This window comes from Cavia porcellus, unplaced genomic scaffold (assembly GCF_034190915.1).
Source record: "Cavia porcellus strain 051 isolate PalLab524CR breed Dunkin Hartley unplaced genomic scaffold, mCavPor4.1 scaffold_25, whole genome shotgun sequence".
NCBI lineage: Eukaryota > Metazoa > Chordata > Mammalia > Rodentia > Caviidae > Cavia > Cavia porcellus.
In genome coordinates, this window is record NW_026947508.1 from 31,973,230 (window position 1) to 31,985,324 (window position 12,095).

The following is a 12,095-nucleotide window of genomic DNA, read 5'->3' on the forward strand; positions in this document are numbered from 1 at the left end:
TAGGCTCTGTATTCCCTGGAAAGGCAGAAAGCAAGGACTGTGTGACTGGCTGAGGTAGCAAGGATTGGCAGAGATTGCAGTGGGCTCTGTAGTGGACACAGTCCTGTGAGATGTCCCAGCTCATCAAATGTAGCACACAGTTAAACAGAGGGTCTGGGGGTCATGGATTTAGCTCAGTGGCACAGTGCCTGCCTGACAAGCCTGAGATCCTCACTTCAATTCCTTGTTTAACAAAAAAAAAAAAAAAAGAAAGAAAGAAAGAAAGAAAGAAAAAGAAGAAATAGGGGGTCTGGAATTCAGGAAAGAAGTGTAAACCAATTTCTTAAATGTGGAAGTCATTTGGTAATGGATGGCATTTGACGCCACAGGAGCAGATGAGATCATCCAGAAAATAAGGCTAGGGTACCCAACTAAATATCTAACATTCATGGAGCACTTACTGTAATACCAGAAAAGGCCCTGAGTGTTCAGTAAATATTAACTCATTTCGTCCCCAGCAGCCTACAGAGTAGTAAAAGTATTATCCCCACTTTACAAATAAGGAGACAGAAAGGTGGAACATTCGGCCTAAGGTCAACAGTTTTTAAGTGGAAGAGCCAAAGCCAACAAGGGAGTTTGATCCCAGAGCCACCCTATTAGCCTGTCTTATTCACCTTATAGACCTCTTAACGGTTAAGCTACATGATCTAACACTAAGCCTAGAGCCACGCCGTCAGTCTGAGGGCCTTGAACCATATATGTGTTAAACACTTGAAATGGGCCTGGCCTAAATTGCTGAGTGTAGTATGGGTGAAACACACAGTAGAATTTTAAAAAGTGAAGTATCTCCTTGATACATTTTAGACAGATTAGAACAGATCGAATATATTGGTAAAAAAAACTTTTGAAATAAAATTTATTGGTACATTTTAGGCATACGTAATTATTGATAGGATTTTGGGCACTTTAAAAGAGAAAATATAAAGTAAAAATGGCCTTTATTCTAAGAATGTTGAGAGAAACTCCATGACTGCCGAGGATCTGGCTTTTTCTGCGGTAAACGTGGTATGGGGGGCATACATATATATAGTTTCCAACTGAGGTGGTGCTTAAAGGTGGCATTGCTGATGCGCAAGTAGCCGGATTGGGACTCTTTAGCACCACAGGTAAATTGCATAGGGGTGGGGAAAGTGACCTCAAGGTAAATGTCCCTTGGTCCCACCTCCCACTGCTGTAGTGTCCTATCTAGGGCAAAAATCCTTTCTTTTTTTTTTTTTTTTTTTTTTCTTTTTCTTTTTTATCGGTACCGGGGATTGAACTCATGGGACTGCCTGCTTGCAAGGCAGGCACTTATGCCGCTGAGCTAAATCCCCAGCCCCAATCCTTTCAATTATTATCTTCATTATAGGGAATTTGTACCTGTACTTTCAGACCTCAAAAGAAGTTGATTCTTTTCAAGTCAATTTTTTTTATGCCAGAAGATTGAGCTCAAGGACTTGTGCATGCTAAGCAAGAGCTCCACCACTGAGTCACCCCTGAGCTCCTCTTTTTCTTTTTTTAACCCCTACAGCATAGCCACTAGAACAATTTTCATTGACTATGCAACTGCCACGATATTCTTATTGGGTAGTGCTAATTCAGTGCATGGTTTTCCAACCTTGACATTACTGACACTTTGGGCTGGATAATTATTGCGCAGGCCTGCTCTGTGAGCTGCAGAATGCTCAGCAGCGTTCTGGCTAGATGCAAGCAGTACCCCCCACAGGGTAACCCTCTACAATACCTTCATCTAACATCAAATGGCCCTGGGAGGGGAAATTGCCCCCAGTGAGAAGCACTGACCTTGAGAAACTGAAAGATTTCAGGGTTGAATAGAACAGAAAGAGCTGCTAGAGTGGACCGAGAGGATCACCAGGGAGGCAGAAGAGAGGCAGGCTGGGGCAAGGTGGGAGCTAAAAGCCTTTCAAGGACTTCAGTCAGGACCTTTAACCTGAGAGGCAGAGTCTGCCCTTCCTGTTCAAAATGGTTCTCAGGCTTTGCATCAGATTTGGGATGACAGCCACCCGCTCCCCATGCCTGTGTGGAGTAGGGTGCCTTTGTAACTTATCATCTAAACCCTGGACATCTTTGAGAGTAAATGGAGGCATCGTTAGTAATTTCACCAGGCTAGTTGGGGGCACAGTGGCTGTATGGCTACCCTCAGCTCTGCCCTGACTCTCCAGCTTCATCCTCTTTCTGCCTTGGTCCTGCAGCCACCAGAGCCTTCTTGTCCTTCCACAGGAATCGTATTCCTGGACCTTGTCAGATCGTGTCACTCCCTTCAAGTCAAATGTCACATCCTCAGAGAAGACTGTCCTGGTCACCCCATTTAACTAGCACAGCCCCACCCCTACCCATCTAGGCCTCCCACCTTGCTCCATCTAACTTCACACTATCTATTAATATTGCTGGCATTAGATTTTGTATGTTGGTCTATCTGTTTATTGTCTGTGTCCCCCACAAGAAGATAAACTAACTGAAAGTAGAAATTTGTGCTTTGTGTTCACTGCTGACCATGCCTGGCAGGTAATAGGTGTCCAATAAACACTTGCTGGCAGGACACTAATTTGAGAAGCTTGACAGATGAGAAAGTATGCCAGGCCAGAGGGAAATGTGGAGTCCAGGATTTGTTTTTGCTTTGACTTAAGATGGGAGAGGATAGATCATGGGTCAAATAACAAGAAATGCTCACTCTATGGGACTTCCATGAAAAGGCCTCCACCTTGACTGTAAAGTTCTTGGAGTCAGAATCATTTTTATTGTACAGGATCATGTCCCTTCATGCCCAGAAAAGAACCTGCCATATAGAAAGCATCCTAAAATATTTGTAAAACAAAGAAATAATAATAGTTGAAAGAATTTTCATTGCATTTAACATGTGCAAGGCACTCCCTTAAGCATTTTTGCATGTCAACTCATGTAACTCTCTCACAACAACTCTGTGAGAGAAACTTCTGTTATTGTCTCATTTATTGAGACTTAGAGAGACTATATAACTTATCTTAGATCAGGTAAGTAGTAACAGGACTCTAACACTCTGAAATTCATCACTGCATCACACACAGGTGTGGCGGACCAATCTGGTTCAAGGACTGGGTTAGACAAGGAAGAGGAGGGAACAGATCTGCATGTGCAGAGCTCCTATCTGGGTGACTGGTAGGTGGAGGTGTCAGTGGAAGAAACTGCAGAAGGTGAGACGGTCAGTATGCTCATGCTGTGTGTAGGCCCTAGGAGACATCCAGGAGGAGAAAGCAGAGAGGTCCGGTTTGAAGAAGAGAATTGGCAACTGGTAGCTGAAGCCAGGGATACTGAGGTGTTTGAACCAAGGAGCTTGTGCAAAGCAAGAAGAGAGGAGACTAAAATAGGACCCTGGAAAGACATAATTAAAAAAAACTCTTGGCAAGAGGAGGGAATCAGGCAAGAATGGAGCTCCAGGATATCAGGTGAGTGAAAAACAGAGAAAATACTTTGGTCACCAGTCCAAGGGCTCTAAGAAGGTGAGAGCTGAAGTCCTAGCATGAATGAACAGATGAAGAGAGGCACGAGCCCAACCCCCATGCTCTGGGATGGGTTTGAGGCTGTAGAGTTGCCTTGGAAATGGGGCTTGTTGATGAGCAAGGGAATCCCAGGCACTCTAGAGCTCTCGGGAAAAATTTGCTGGCTGATGGAAAGGCACTCAGCAGCAGGCAGAGGACTGAGCCTGGGTGGCCCACGAGGGGTGGCCAGCCTCGAGGGCAAGCAGAGAGGCAACCACTATTCTTCCTGTTTCTTGTCACTATGCACTGGGGCTGAGTGAGCAGAAGGAGACTTTCAAGGACAGATTTCCCACCTGTGACCACCTGCTAGGTCTGCCCTTGCCTCACAAAACTGGTATTCAGATTACTAAAATGACGTGGCCTGGGCTCAGGGTTCCGGAGACCTCTGCAGGGCTGGCCACTACGCCTCTTAACTGTTGCATGATGGAGGGATGTGGGGGGTCTCGGGGATAGAATGACTGGCTGAGATGCCCGGGGAAGCGGCTGGTAGTTATTAATTGTGCAATAACTTATGTCTGTCTCTGGGGCTGTTCTGTAATCCTCATAAAAGCTCAAACTGTGCCAGGCCTGGTTACTGTACTGTGTACCACTGGGTACCATGGTGTCTGGCAGTATCTGGTGCAGAGCTGGTATATGTTAAGTACTAGCTGAGTGTTTAGTGATGGTGGGAGGAGTGGAGAGGCTCCGGAAGGCTTCCACCTTCCCTGTGGAGGGAATGACGCCTGGATCCTGGGAACCAGCAGAGCCACGACAGGGTGCCATGCAACTTTCCTTCTGCAGGAACTTGCCCTTTCCTATGCATCTGGACACTGAGGCCCAGTGAGAGACAGAAACATCTCCAGGGCCACATGGTGAGGCCTTGGTATTCTTATCTGTAAAGCAGGATGATAAAACGGTTGCTTTGCTATGGGCTTATCGTAGGGATGGAATGAGGTGAGAAGCACAGAACGGTGTCTGTGTTTAGAGCCCAGCCTTTGGGCTCTATCTCTGTCCACTCCCTTCTAAGGTGATTCATTTACTCCCAAGGGTTTACCTCTTAAAAGCCTCTCTCTCTCTGTCTCTGTCTCTGTCTCTCTCACGGTGTCTTCTCTGTCTCTGTCTCTGTCTTTGTCTCTGTCTCTGCCTCTGTCTGGCTATGAAGTCTTGCATATGCTAGGCAACCATTCTACCACTAAGCTACACCCCAGCCCCTTAATTTGGATCTCAACCGCAGAGCTTTCATCTGAGGTTCAGGTCCACACACCCCACTTCCTAGTCCCTCTCCTCATACTCTCTATGTCAAAGCCCAGATGTCAGGCATCCCCAGCGCCACTTTCCTGCTCCCTGCTCCAGCCTGAGAATGCTCTGGGCCTCCTCGCCTCACCCCTGCCCTTGCTCATCTCAGGCCCTTCCTGTCCGCCCCCACTCCCCAGGGGCCCATCAGGGCTCACTCCCACCACCACAGCTGTCGCCGCAGCTGGTCACTGACGGAATGCACAGCTGCTGGGAGCCACATGTGTGGAACAGGCAGTGCACAGCTACCCCTGAGCCTGGTGAGGACAGCGGTGGGACCATCTGTCTGTGTCTGTTTGTCTGTCAAGCGCAAATACATGTGTGTACACACTCTATGTGCACAAGTCCCTTCTATATGAAATGTGGTAGATAATGTTGACTTGGGTCCCCTTCCCCAGCCCTGGACTGAAGAGGTCATGATGGTCCATGTTGGCTCCATCAGGGCACCTGAGAACCACCAGCAGGCCTGGCCCAGCTCATCACTCTCATCCACTGCCACTGCTGTGGGCACAAGGCTGGCCAGGGCTGGAATGGCCGCCGGACACTCACAGTCTCCTCCGCTTTCCCAGGCCCTCTAAGGAGGAAGCTGGAAGCTCCAGACACATTCCAAACCCCCCTTGGCAGCACCCAGGGGCTCCAGGGGAGGCTCAGCCCTGGGGCAGGGCCACAGCATCTGTCCCTGGTTCCCACACTCTGGCCCCTCTGGAATCTCACAGACTTCTCTTCAATGTATGTGTGATGTCAGGGAGCAGAAAGGAGGGGCTGAGCTCCCTGAAGTCGATGGCTGAGGTGGGTGTGGGGAATGGAGGGTGAGCTGGGGCCTGGGCACTGCTTGCATCAGAAGGAGAGGGTGGCTCAGCCTCCTGCCCCTAGCATGACTGGGTAGTGACTCACCCAGCTCACTCTCACACGCAGGGAACTTTCATTTCCTCATCTGTCCGTCCCACAGACTTGAGACTGACCCTAACATCCAAGGTACTCATGACAGCTGGAGGATCCAGATCCTTCTCAGTGCTCTCCTCCTATTCTCCTGCCCTCTACCCTGGCCTGGAATGTATAACACAGGCTCATACCTGGGGTCTTTGTGTTCTGTCTACCTTGAAAGCTTTTTTCCTCTCTCTCTGGAAAGCTCCTACTCATCCTCTAACATCCAGTGCAAAAGTGTCTCTCTAGGAAGCCTTCTCTGCTTCCTTGTGCTCCTGTGGTTCTCCATGAACATCTCTGTGGCAGCCTGCCATCCCCTGCCCTCTGCTCCCGAAGCTGCCTACCTCCCCACCCCTCTGCGTGGGGCTCCTCCAGAAGCTGCAGGTGAGAGGGAGCTCCTCTTCCCAGGCCTGCCAGCCACCCTGGGGAGCCCAGGCACATTGGCCTCCAGGTGCAGGCATCAGGGCACCATCAGGATATGGCTCTAGCCCTGGCCCCAGCCCTGGTGCTGCCAGACAGCTTCCCACCTGCACCTCGCCTTAGCAGACTGAGGAAGGAGTTTGAGCCTCACCAGCTGCTGAGGCGTTTCTTAAACTGAGAAAGCAGCCATTGCCACCTTTTCCCATACTAAGTCCTGCGTGCAGGAGGAATAAAAGCTGAGACAATGGAAGCCTGAGACAGACACTGGGTTAGAACCCAGAGTTCCTTTCTGTGTCCCCTAACCTCCTCCTAATACCTCCGTGTGGAGCTGGGATTTAATCATGGGGTGAAGCAGAGTGTGAGTGGGAGGAGGCAGCTGTCCTCACCTCTGGCTTCGGCCGAGATTGGATCCCTCTAATACCAATGATAGATGTCAGATGTGCTGAATTCATGTTCCCTGAAGTCGAGGAGTGAATTCTAAGGAACAACGGAGGTTAAGAGTAGAAAAGGAGGCCACTGGATTTAGCTGGGCAGCACAAGTGCCTGCATGGCACACATAAGGTTGTGAGTTCGTTTTTCAGCACTAAAAAAAAAAAAAGAAAGAAAAGAAAAAGAAAAAAGAAAAGTAGAGAAGGAACAAGGACTAGGAATGGGACATGGGAATAGCTCCTGAGAGACAGGAGGGGTCCCGAAAGGGTTTCCAACAAACTCACTTTTTTTTTTTTTTTTGTCTTTTTCCTTTTTATCGGTACCAGGGATCGAACTCACGACTGCCTGCTTGCAAGGCAGGCGCTTATGCTGCTGAGCTAAATCCCCAGCCCCCAACAAACCTACTTCTTGAAGGAAGAGTTATAGAGCAAAGGCCCAAGGCAGGTACAATGTGGATCACAACTATGATCAACCAGTAAGATTGCAAATATAGTCTCTTCAGCAATATTGATCCAATGGTAGTAGTAAGGACATATGGATGATATCATTAACCATAGTTCATAAATCTATAGTCTTGCCTTTAGTCTTAGTTTTAGTGGCTTTAGTCTTAGTGGGTGCAAGAGGATGGCCCATCCCAATTAGATAATGGGAAGTCTCAAAGGGGTGATATCAATAACCTCAAGCTTCCATTTATTCCTTAGGGAAATATGAAATCTGACCACTGTGATTTTAATCTTCAGATTTGGCTCCATTCTCTCCATGCCTCCCATTTCTTGCCCTAACTTCCCTGAGAGCCCAGCCTTGTCTGACTGCCTACAATATTTCCACCCAACCCCAACGTAGCTTCCTATAATACCATCATGCCTGTGTGGCCAGCTGCGGCCCTTCCAGGGGGAGAACCACCAGTGTCTCCTGAGACCCGCGCCATGTTGGAACTTAGGACCCTGGGAAACCAAGCAAGCAGCTCCCCTCCCTGGTAAGTGGCTGCAGTGTGGCAGACTATGGCCCTTCCAGGGGGAGAACCACCAGTGTCTCTTGAGGTCGGCGCCATATTAGAACTTAGGACACTGGGAAACCAAGCAACCAACCTGCCTCCCTGCTAAGCAATAGTGAACCTACTGGTGCACAGCCTAGAGTCAAACATTCCACTTCCCCTATCCCCCTTTCCCCTGTCTCTTGTTAGCAAATGGGAACCAGAAATCTTGGAAGGTTGACCATAGCAAACAAGGGGGATTTCCTTCTACCATCTCTTTGAAGGCAAATATTTTTATTACTGTTTTGCTTTATTCTGATCAATAGTACTATTCTATTCAATATTTTGTTTTGATAAATTCTATAATGTTTTGTATTTCATTTTATTTTGATATACGTGATTGAAAGAACAACTATTGTAAAGATAACGAAATATACTGTGATACCTATTACTGTCATGCTGGTGAAGTTCTGTTCCAATTTCACTACATGGTCTCAGTTGGCTTTTTTTTTTTTTTTTTTTGTCTTTTTCTTTTTTATCAGTACCAGGGATCGAACTCATGACCACCTGCTTGCAAGGCAGGTGCTTATGCCGCTGAGCTAAATCCCTAACCCCTATCTCAGTTGACTTTATTCTGTCTTGTTCTGTTGTATTTTACTACTTTCAAAATAAAAAAAAAATACCATCATGCCTGCTAGTGTTGGCAGGGAAACTCCACTAATAGCTCATCGCCTGCTAATGAGTGAGACTTGCAAAAGCAACAGACCCAAAAAGCACTATCCTGAGGAGTGGATGGCGGTGAGACCTATGGCCTGGGAAGCTTGTGACTGTTCAGGTCTTCTGGGAGCTGAAAGGTGAGAGGTGTAGGAAGGTTATGGAGAATGGTCCACTTTGAGACCGTAGCAATCTGAGTCTTCATTCTTTCATACCTCTGACAAAATCCCCCTCAAAAATCCTGGAGTTGGGCCTTGTGGCACATGCCTATAATTCTAGCTTTTGAGAAGCTAAGGCAGGAGGATCACTTTGAGGTCAAGGCCAGTGTTATGGTTTGTGTATGGATGTCCTCCCAGACCCTCATGTGGTCATGGGGGCAGGTTTCTAGAATTTGTGACTGATCATGGTGCAGTGCTGGGATTATAGGTGTGAGTGCCACACCTACCCTAGGGTGGGTAGCCCACACAGAGTATAAGGGACAGAAATGGTCTCCTCCTTGCTCCTCCCTTTTTGCTCTTCTTGCTTTGGCTATCTTCCATTGCCATGAACTGTTGCCCCTCTGACACTCCACCCTGCCTCGGAGTCCACTCAACAAACTGAGGTAAATAAACCTTTCTTTCCCTAATTTTGGGCATCCAGTATTTTGTCTCCTTCCTTCCTCCCTTCACAGGTGTTGGGCCTGCACGACAAGCTCAGCGTTCTTTTGGTTTCTTTCTGCTCCCTCCCTTTGACTTTCTCAGCAGTTCTCCGCACACCAATTCCAGACAGGAGGAAGTGGACCTCCAGGGGAGCATTAGGTCGCAGTCCTGGCCCTTCTGCCACTGGAGGGCCTATAAACCAAGGAAGGGCCTTGTAGACACTAAGTCCCCGGCAGCCTTGATCTTATGCTTCCTCACCTCCAGATCAGTGAGAAATGAATTTTTTTCATAGTCTTGAGGAATACAGACATGCTAGGCAAGTGCTTTAATATTGAGCTGCAGCCTAGGCCTTTCTTTCTCTCTCTCTCTACCTCTCTCTCTCTTTCTTTCTATCTTTCTTGTTCTTATTTTATTTTATTTTATTTTTATTTTTTGTCTTTTTCCTTTTTATTGGTACTGGGGATCGAACTCACGACTGCCTGCTTGCAAGGCAGGTGCTTATGCCACTGAGCTAAACCTCCAGCCCCTATTATTTTATTTTTTGAAATAAGGTCTTGCTAAATTCCCAGGTTGACTTGGATCCTTCTGCTTCAGCCTCCTAAGTAGCTGCTGGGCTTACAGGTATGTACGACTGCTCCAGGCTGATTTCTGCTGTTTATGAGCCACCAGACTATGGTCCTTTGTTACAGTAGCATACATGGACTAAGGCAGATGAAGCAAGGTGCACACGTATCAGGGGAAATAGCACTAGCTTTGGAGCAACAGCCTGGTGACAATTTCCTTTATGCACCTAACAGTATCTATCCTTAGACAAGTGGTTGCCTTTCTCTAAAATTTGTTTTCTACTTCTGCAAGATGTAAATGAAAAAATTTCACTCATGCCTCCCATCCAGAAAAAAAGAAAAAGAAAAAAAGTGCAAGGCAACCAGTATTTTTGCCTTTGCTTCTTATATAGAAGTGCCCACCAAAGACACTACTGAAATGTTTGCCCAGAGGGACTCAAAGGGCAGGAAATTACTTGTACTGCTTCTGAGGTTTGGGAAGACATACCTCAAGCTAACTTGATGTGAGCTCAAAATTTCTTCTGTGAATTTCTTAGAAATATAGAAATATATGGGAGTGATGGCACAGGTCTGTAATGCCAGCACTTGAGAGGCTGAGGCAGGAGGGTCACTGAGTTTGAGGCCAGCCTGAGCCAGTGAGTTCAAGGCCAACGACAAGAACCTGTCTCAACAAAACAAAACAAAACAAAACACAAGTGAGTCAGCATACTATAGCATCTATGCAAGTCTCCAGAGTTGGACAACTTGAGTTAAAATCTAGTTCTACAACTTGTTAGCTTGGTGAGTTACCCTTCTGTGCCTCAGTTTCCCTTGTCTGTAAAGTAGTAATGATAAGAATAACTATTTCAATAGGTTTTGAGGGAGATTAATGGAAATGTGTCATTTGCCATAATAAACTTTTAAAATTTCAATTTCAAACTGTGTGTGGTAGCACACACCTGTAATCCCAGCACTTGGGAGGCTGAACCAGGAGGATGCTGCAAGTTCAGGGCCAGTCTGGGTTCAGTATGTTCCCAGGCCAGCCTGAACTACATAGTGAGCCCTTGTCTCAGAAAAACAAAACACACAGGGTATTTATTTACTTCATAGGATTATTGCTCGAATTAAATAAATTGATTTGTATATTTATTCTATTCACTGTTATGATGTGAATTTGTAATTTTAGTCCTTGAGTTATACTTACAAAATTTTTTAGTTGACATATATAGTTGCACATATTTATCATAAACACAATATAGTATTTTAGAGTGTATTTATCTCATGGAATAGTTAAATCTAACTAATAAATGAATTAGTTTGATTTAACATCCCTAACATAGCTGGCACTTTTGTGGTGAGAACATTTTAAATGTCACTATCTTTGGTTTTGTTTGGGAGGTGGGGTCTCACTATGTAGTCCAGACCAGACTTGACCTCACAACATAGCCCAGGCTGGCCTCGAACTTAGTACCCTTCTTTCTGCCTCAACCTCCTAAATGCTGTCATTATAGGTCTGCATCACCACACCTGGCTGGCCTCATACTTAGAACACAATGTGTCCTCATTAACTATAGTTACCATGCTGTGCAATTAAAAAATCCATTTTTTAAAATGACCTATCAGTGAGTGAAAGAGACCCATAAACAAAAGAAAAGAAAGAGAGCAAATAGCTCTCAGGTCCTGAACAAGCCTTGCAAGAAGAAAGAGGAGGACACCAAAAGTGGCGGGGAGCTACCCCCATGACTTTGCTACCCTGCTGTGCTTTTTCAGCTCCAAGCCACAGCCATGTCTCTACCTTATCATCAGGTTTTGCTTTCAGATCCAGTCTGCGCTGTGTCGGAAAGCTGTGAGGGTGCAGTTAGGGTACCGGAAGGTTGGTTTGCTCATCCACAGATGGGACAGGAGAGGACCAGGATACTATCCCTCCCTCCCTCCACCCGGCCTTTCCCTCACCTCAGCTGCAGACCAGTGCTGGCTCATGCATCACTGGCTTTGGGGACATTGTAAGAAGCTCATGGAGAGACCAGACGTGTTAGAACACCGTCTCCATGATGTCCCCAGGTGGGTGGCTCCAGGATCCCTAAAGGAATCTGTAGGATGAGAGATGTGAGGAAGAGGATGAGAAATCACACTGCTCCCCATCTCAGGCAACAGGGTGTGGGTGGGTGGGAAAGCAGGGGACTTCAGGTTGGAACGTCAAGGAGGCACACTTGAGTCCAGTCTTGCCAGGAGGCAGAGGAATGCTTAAGATAATCATAAAGCCCTTTGGGTATGCCAGGCCTATGAGGGTATGTGATGTGTAGCCACCTCCACGATGGCCACTATCCTTGCCCTGTGTGATCACCTCCTGTATCTTATCGTATTTGGTTGGGGTAGTCAGGAGAATATGATGAAAATGGTGAGGTATCACTTCTGAGACTAGGTCAACAAAGACAGCAAGCTCTTGCCTTGCTCCCCTGTGGATTACTCACTTTAGGGAAAGACAACAGTCTCACAAGCATAGCTCGGGTAGCCTGGGACAAAGAACTGAGGCCACCTGCCACAGCAGCATCTTAGAAGCAGGTACCCAGCCCCACTCAAGCTTTCAGATTACTGCAGCCCTAAGCCCTCCCTGATGGCTTCGCTATAG